Genomic DNA, 8,079 nt, shown 5'->3' on the forward strand with positions numbered 1-8,079 from the left:
GTCTGCTCATGATTTAATTTTGGTACCTGGTATCTGTCTAGAAAATTGTCGATTTCATCCAGATTTTCTAGTTTTGTTGCGTATAGACTTCTGTAGTAAGATCTAATAATATTTTTGCATTTCCTCAGTTTCTGTCCTTATGTCTCCCTTTGATTTTCTTAAAGAACCAACCCCTGGTTTTGTTGGTTTCCATGTAGTTCTTTTTGTTTCTACTTGGTTAATTTCAGTTCAAATTTGATTATTTCCAGCTGGGAACTCCTCTTGGGTGTATTTTCTTCTTTTTGTTCTAGAGCATTCAGGTGTGCTGTTAAGCTGATAGTGTATGCTCTCTCCATTTTTTTCTTTCTTTGGGGGACAGGGAAATGACTCACAGCTATGGGTTTTCCTCTAAGCTCTGTTTTCATTGTGGATATTAGCCATAAAATATAGGATTCCGATGCTACATTCCACAGACCCAAGGAAGGTAAGCAAGAAGGAAGGTTCAAGTGAGTATGCTTGAATCTCACTTAGAAGAGGTAATAAAACAGTCATAGGAGATAGACAGAGGGAGGGAACTGGGTGAGAGAGGGGATAGGGAGGTGAATGAGGTGATACAGGGTTCAGGATCAGGTGGGGAGATATAAGGGCCCAGAAGGCCAGGAGAATGAACAGAAATCTGCAACTCGCAGAGTTGGGGGCTGGAGGCATCACAAAGACATGCCAAAAACCTGGGATGGGGGAGGCCCCAGGAAATCAATGGGGACTACCTTAGCTGACACTCACAGCAGTGGAGATATGAAGCCTGAAAAGGCCACCTCCAGTAGCCAGACAGGAACCCGAGTGAAGTGATAGGGACACCAACCCACCCACAAAATTTCTGACCCAAAATTTATCCTGTCTACAAGAAATGGAGGGGTAAAGATGGAGCAGAGACTAAGGGATTGGCCAACCAATAACCAGCCCAACTTGAGACACATCCCATGGGCAAGCACCAGTTCATGACACCACGATGATACTTTGTTATGATTCCAAACAGGAGCCAAGCATAACTGTCCTCTGAAAGGGTCCACTCAGAAGCTGACTGAACCATCCAAACATGGGATGGACCTGGAGGACTTGTATTAGTCAGGGTTCTCTAGAGTCACAGAACTTATGGAATGTCTCTCTATATTGAGAGAATTTATTGTGATGACTTAGAGTCTGTAATCCAAATAACCCAGCAATGGTCAGCTGTGGATGGGAAGTCCAAGGATCTAGTAGTTGCTCAGTCTCCACGAGGCTGGTTGTGTCAGCTGATCTTCTGTAGAAGTAGGTTCCAACAGACATGCTGGCAAGTAAGTGCAAGTGGGCAAAGAAGAGCAAATATTCCTCCTTCAATGTCCTTATTTAGATCTCCAGCAGAAGGTGTGGCCCAGATTAAAGGATTATGCCACCACACCTGGATCTGGAACTTGCTTTGTCCTAGGCTGACCTGGAACTTGGAGATCTCCTTGCCTCAGTTCCCTGGGATTAAAGGCATGTACCACCTTGCGTGGGCCTAAGCTTTTCATGGCCACTATGCCTCAAGATCTCCATGCCAAGATCCAAATCAGAAACTTGTATCTTCCAGCATCAAGGTCGGGATCACAAGTATGCCCCTCAATTCTGAATTGTAGTTCATTCCACACGTAGTCAAACTGACAACCAGGAATAGCCATTACAAGAATCTTATGGAAGATTTGGGGGAAGGATTGAGGGCCTGGAAGGGGATAGGAACTCACAGGAAAACCAACAGGGTCAACTAACCTGGAACCCTGTGGGCTCTCAGAGACTGAATCACCAACCAAAGATGTTTGAATGGGCTGGACCTAGGCCTCCCCACACACATGTAGCAAATGTGTAATTAGGTCTTCATGTGGGTCTTCCAACAGGTAGAGTGGCGTGTATCCCTAAAGCTGTGAAATATTTTTCCCTAACTTGGTTACCTTGTCTGGTCTCAGTGAAAGAGGATATGTGTAATCCTGCAAAGACTTGATGCACAAGGGTAGGGGATAGCCGAGGGAGGTCCTCTAAGAGGAGAAGGAGATGGGTGACAGGGGGGAGGGACTGAGTGAGGGGAAGACCAAGAGGGAGGGCATCAACCAGGTGAATGCATGAATAAATTAGAGTGAATAAATAAATAAATAAATAAATAAATACAAATGTTTTTCTTCTATTTTAAGTGGATGGGATTTGGGAGGGGGTGTATGGGCACATATGTACAGTGCCCAGTTTACAGTGGTCAGAAGAAGGTATCAGGTACCACTGATGATGAAGCTAACAGGCAGTCATGAGTTACCATGCACACTAGCCACTGGGCCATCTCTCCAACCACAAAATTATTCCAACCACAAAATTATTCCATTGCTACAGCTTGACTGTAATTTTGATACCATTATGAATCATCATGTAAATATCTGATTTGCAGGATGTCTGGTACATGACCCCTGTGGGGGTTGTGAAGCCCCCATGTTGAGAACCACTGTTTTAGGGACTTGACTGAAGTGTGAAATCCACAATGTAAGGTCACCTACTTGGTGAGGTTCCAGGCCAATGAGAGACCTTGTTTTTTATTTAGAAGAAGAAGAAGAAGAAGAAGAAGAAGAAGAAGAAGAAGAAGAAGAAGAAGAAGAAGAAGAAGAAGAAGAAGAAGAAGAAGAAGAAAGAGAGAGAGAGAGAAAGAAAAGAAAGAAAGAAAGAAAGAAAGAAAGAAAGAAAGAAAGAAAGAAAGAAAGAAAGAAAGAAAGAAAGAAAGAAAGAAAGAAAACATCTAAGAATGGACACTTGAGGTTGCCCTCTGACTTCCACATGCAAATACACACACACACACACACACACACACACACACACACACACACCGAACATGCGCAGGCACACAGGAGAATCACTGTCGCACAAGCTGGTCTCACACTCCCCATTCTACTACCTCAACCGCCCAGTGCCAGTGTCACAGGCACCCGTCCCACACCCACAGTCTCTGTGCCTGCTAAACAGAGCCAGCACCGGGCAGTGAGGCAGAGAGGCAGGCATGGGTGCCTGGGAGAGGCTCAGCTCAGCTGCAGTCAGGCCAAACAGAGGATCTGTACAAGCAGAGCCCTGCTGTGCTCAGGATGTGAGCCCGCCTTTTCACTGGGAACTTCTGCCTCTAACAGAACAGCTGGGACCTGTAGGACCCTACAGTACAGAGCATTGGCTGCAGGATGCTGGCACGCAGTCACTTAACAGGGAGGATCCCCGTGAAAATGCAGGCTGTCAAAGGCTGAACACCAGCTACCAAGGGCAGAGGCATCTGGCATGCTCTCTGAGTTGAGCTGAATTCCTTGGGCCTCCTGGATTTTAGTGTCTGCCAGTGGCATACAGAGGATCCTGACCCAGGCTCTAAGGAGAGGAAGGAAATGGAGGGGGGAGTCGGTACTTTTGACTGTCCCCCCATGCTCCCAGACACAAAGACTTGAAGGGCATAAGGAGCCCGCCCATTCCCAGAGAAACACACACCTTGTCCTGGCATACAGCAAGACCTGCACCCCTCCTGCTGCCCCTGGGAGACGGGCCAGGCACCCTGGGAGCACGATCAGCCACCTCACCAGCACTGACCATGAAGGGTCTCAGTTTTCTAAGCTGGACCTAGGATAAGTATCCACCACGCACAGAGGAAGGCCACAGTGGCTATGAGGCCTCTGTCTTGGCCTATATACAAGACACCCAGGACAGGTCTCTGTCCCCCAAGTCTCTGCTAAGACTGGCAGGTCCTGCACAATGATGCACTGAGAGGTTAGGTAGGCACAGAAGGACCTTCTACCTCACCAGGAGAGCTTGAAAAGCAACAGGCACAGCAGAGACATTTGGTACAAAATTTATAACACACCCTCCCATGAGACAGTAACTTAAAGTGTTTTGAAACAATCAGGAAGGGCAGATCTAGGAGGACCTACTTCCAATGCCTGGCTACACATTTGGTCCACATAGTCAGAGTGGGGACAGGACAGCACATCAAGCCTGAGGGAGGGGCTTGGAGGCCCTGAGCAGTAATCTTCCACAGGCTTGAGGAAAGGATTCAGACCAAAAGCAACGTGTGACCTTCCAGGCAGTCCAAGGGTTGGCAGCCATCTTCCCAAGGCCAAGGCCACCTGCCCACGCAGGCAAACAAGGTGTTCATCACCTTCGGGGCCATCAAGGAGGGTGCTGACGTTGTGAACAATCTCGGGCCAACCATTCCCGGGGCCATGCTGGGATGGCCCTCCTCGACAACCTGTTGGTGACAAGAGAAGCCCTCCGAGCAGGACCGCATCTTTTGAGGCCATGCGATAGTCAAGGAATGCTGAGGATGGGCCCTGCCCACACTCAGGGCCAGACAGGCACCCAAGACCCTGGTCCACAGTCACCAGCCAGGACCCCGGGACAGCTCCAAAGCCAGGAGTGCCTGATCAGGGGCATGGGGCCAACACATGACTGGCCCACAGGTGACTTTCCAGCTTCCATAGCAGCTAGGGTCGGTCACCAAGGGTCAGTGTCAGCGACAGACTGGGCTTGCGCTCTGGCTCTTCACCCTCCTGGCAGGGCTGGGGCGGCCGCGAATGAAGAAATCTGAAACATAGCGGACCTGGGGAGGGGGAAAGGAAGTGAGTAGGACTGGAAGACAAAGAACGTCTTCTGGGGGCCCTGAGGGAGAAGCTGAGTGGGGGTAGTCATGTGGATGGGTGGGGCCAGCAGTGAGGGTCTGTTTGATGCCAATTCTACTCCTCAGAGGGGCTGCAGATGAGGAGTTGCCTTGTGAAGCTTCTCCCCACCTTAACTTTTCTTTCTTTTTTTTTTTTTTACCTTTTTTTAATTGAGTATCATCTTTATTTACATTGCCAATGGTAAAACCTTTACTGATATCCCCCCTCCCCTAAGAACCCCAAACCGTCTCCCTCCTCCTTCCCCCTGCCTCCACGTATATGCCTCTCTACCCAACACACTCTCTCCCCCCCCCTCGATTTCCCTTTGTTCGGGCCTCTGTTAAGGGTCACTCTTTCTTTGGGAAAGAGTGTAGATGTTTTATCTGGGATCTTCCCAGCCCCTATGCTCCCAGAAATAAGACTCAGACTGAAAATACCTTGGCCGTATAGCTAGGGTCAACTCTGATTAGATCATAATTTAGATAACCCAATTTTTTAATGTACATTCTGCCACATGGCTGGTTACCTGTGCTCAGGTACCATGCATCCATCTCCTCGCATCTTCCCAGGCCAATCTTATCATCTGTCTCTATCCCAGAATTCCTTCTGCCTCCTCGGTGTCCAGCTTCCTATTTTATGCCTAAGCCATAGACCATAAGCTTTTTAATTGTCAGGTGATACATCCATACAATACACAAGATATTCTCTCTACAATTCCCCCTTTTAGTCCAATAAGAGGATCTTTTCCTTTAAAATATAAACTGAATACAATTATAACAATTATGAGCCATTTATAGAAACTGTTTGGTAGGATTTACATTCATAATGTTCAATCCATAGTATTTGACAATTAAGGAAAAATTTTCTATTATATGTCCAATTTTGGTGTATTCAAAATTTTGTGCCTAACTCAAATTTTATCCTAATTTGCATTACCAACCTAAAACATCCCTGTAGACCTACAACATCTTCTTAAATCCTAAATATCTCAAGCTTAAATGTGAGACTCTGTAGTTTTCAACCCCATCAGAGACCTGAGAAGGAATAAAATTTTACCTGAGTGTACAGGAAGGACAGGGACATAGCTTCCCCAAAATTATAGAAATGACAGAGACAGCCGGATTCCTGGACACTCCCCAGTAATGTCTCTATAACTTTGGAACATCTATCTTCAGACTTTGGCCCAGTGAATCTGACACACTTATGTGAAGCAGGAATTATGAAGGACTTGGCTTACTCGGTCTTGGCAGAGCTTGACAGTTGGCTTTTCTAGGTCCCTTTGTCCTTTCTGGACAACATTTGCCTGTAGTTGAAGTGTGGGCATTTTCTTTGCCCAGTTCACCTTAACTTTTCAAATAAAGGCTTGAGCCAATGATTGGTCAGGAGGAAGGGGGAGGAGCTGAGAATCGAGGGGAGGAGCCACGGGGGATAAATAGGAGGGGAGGGGCTACAGGGATCACCAGCTAGGCTGTAGAGAAGCTCCTGGCCTGGAGAAACTGCAAGTTACATGGACTAATATAGATGGGAATAGAGTAGTGTAGCGGGAGATCTGCCCAATCTAGGCTTGTAGCTTGTTTTGTTAAGCGATTGACATTTCTTTTACTGGGGAATTGGGTTGGAAACGTAAGTAGCAACAAGGGGCGAGTTCTGGGAGACAGAACAGCAGGCAGAAGTCGCTGGGCATCGGAGGCAGGGAGCAGATCCTATAGGTCAGGCAAGCAGCACTCACCGTGAGGCAGGCCACCAGGGCTCCCTGCAGGAGGCCGACGAGAACATCACTCCAGTGGTGCTTGTGGTCAGACACCCGGGTATATAGCCCACATTGATGGCAAAAGCCACCAAGAAGAACTGAACGGTGGGTCTCAGCAGTCGGGCCCACTTCCAGCAGAGCCGGGCCTGCACGTACAGCTATCGGGACATCAGCCTGCTGTCAGCTGGGCCCACGAGTGTCCACAGCCTGCCCAGCCTGGGGCGAGAGTCGCAAGGCCTCCCACTCTTAGTGCCTCCTCCACACACCCCATTGTGCAGAAGGGAAGACCAAGGCCCAGGGAAGGCGTGGCCCCATAAGGTCTCCCGGGAAGGAGATGGGTACTCACCACCAGGAACAACATGCAGTACATGCCAAAGGAGGAGTGGCCAGAGTAGAGGGACAGCCTGAGAGAAAGGACAGCCACTCAGGTCATGGAGACACAGAGGCAGAGCCACAAGCTCCTTGGGGAGCTGGCAGCCACGGAGGAGTGCAATTCGAAACTCAGGCAAACAGGGCCAGAGAGGTGGTTCAGCAGTTAAGAGCCCTGACTGCTTCTGCAGAGGACCCAAGTTCAGTTCCTGGCGCCCACATCCTACTCTTTACAACTCCCTATAACTCTGACTCCAGGAAATCTGAGACCTTTGGCCTCTGAGGGTACCTGTAGTCATGCACACACACACACACACACACACACACACACACATTTTTTGTTTTTTGTTTTTTGTTTTTTTTTTTGTTTTTTTTTCAAGACAGGGTTTCTCTGTGTAGCCCTGGCTGTCCTGGAACTCACTCTGTAGACCAGCCTGGCTTCAAACTCAGAAATCCATCTGCCTCTGCCCCCCAAGCGCTGGGATTAAAGGCGTGTGCCGACACTGCCAAGTTCAGACACACACACACACACACACACACACTTAAAAGTAATAAAAATAAATTGTCTTTTGGACTTATTTTTATTGTGTGTGTATGGGTGTTTTGACACATCTCTGTGTACCACATGCATGCAATGCCTGCAGAAGCCAGAAGGAGGCGTCAGATCCCCTGGAACTGAAGTTGCAAACTGTTGTGTGTGGACTAACTTGTGGGTTTTCAGAATCTAATACAGATCCCCTGGAATAAAAATAAAAATTTAACCTGAGGGAAACTGGAGAGATGGTGTAACTGTTAAGAGCACTGGCAGCTCTTCCAAAGGACCTCAGTTCAATTTCCAGCACCCACACTGTGCCTCAGAACCATGTGTAACTCCAGTTCTCAATTCTGTCCTCCACGATTACCGTCCATGCATGTGGTAAAGGGAAATAGGCAGGCGAACCACCCATACACATAAAATAAAACTAAAATTGAGAAACAAAATTTAACATGAAGGAAGGCTTGCACACGGGACACTCCCTCAGGAGGCCCTGGAGCAACCGTCTCCCCTCCTGACCCTCAGCTCACCAACTCCAACCCCTGCCTGCTCCTGGAGCAGCCATGGCCAGCAGGAGCACAAGGTCAGGTTCCCAATACTACAGTCACAGCCACTGCTGTGACAGCTGTCGGTCTGGGTTGCTGGTCATCACCTCATCTTACAAAGATATTTGTCACTGCTCGAGCGGCAGCCAAGACCTATGCTTTGGAGACTCTGAGGAGTCATTCCCCAACCCGGGCACTCCCAGAGCTGCTCTCCAACCTTAGCAG

The 8,079-nt window shown here is 48.3% G+C and overlaps 1 pseudogene; it reads right to left on the reverse strand.

Annotated features, from left to right (window-relative positions):
• Window positions 1-4,481: 4,481 nt before the first annotated feature.
• Window positions 4,482-7,874, reverse strand: LOC127670668 (phospholipid phosphatase 2-like; annotated as a pseudogene).
• Between the last annotated feature and the right edge of the window lie 205 nt (window positions 7,875-8,079).

The sequence above is a fragment of the Apodemus sylvaticus genome, chromosome 20 (assembly GCF_947179515.1).
Source record: "Apodemus sylvaticus chromosome 20, mApoSyl1.1, whole genome shotgun sequence".
NCBI classification, from domain to species: Eukaryota; Metazoa; Chordata; class Mammalia; order Rodentia; family Muridae; genus Apodemus; species Apodemus sylvaticus.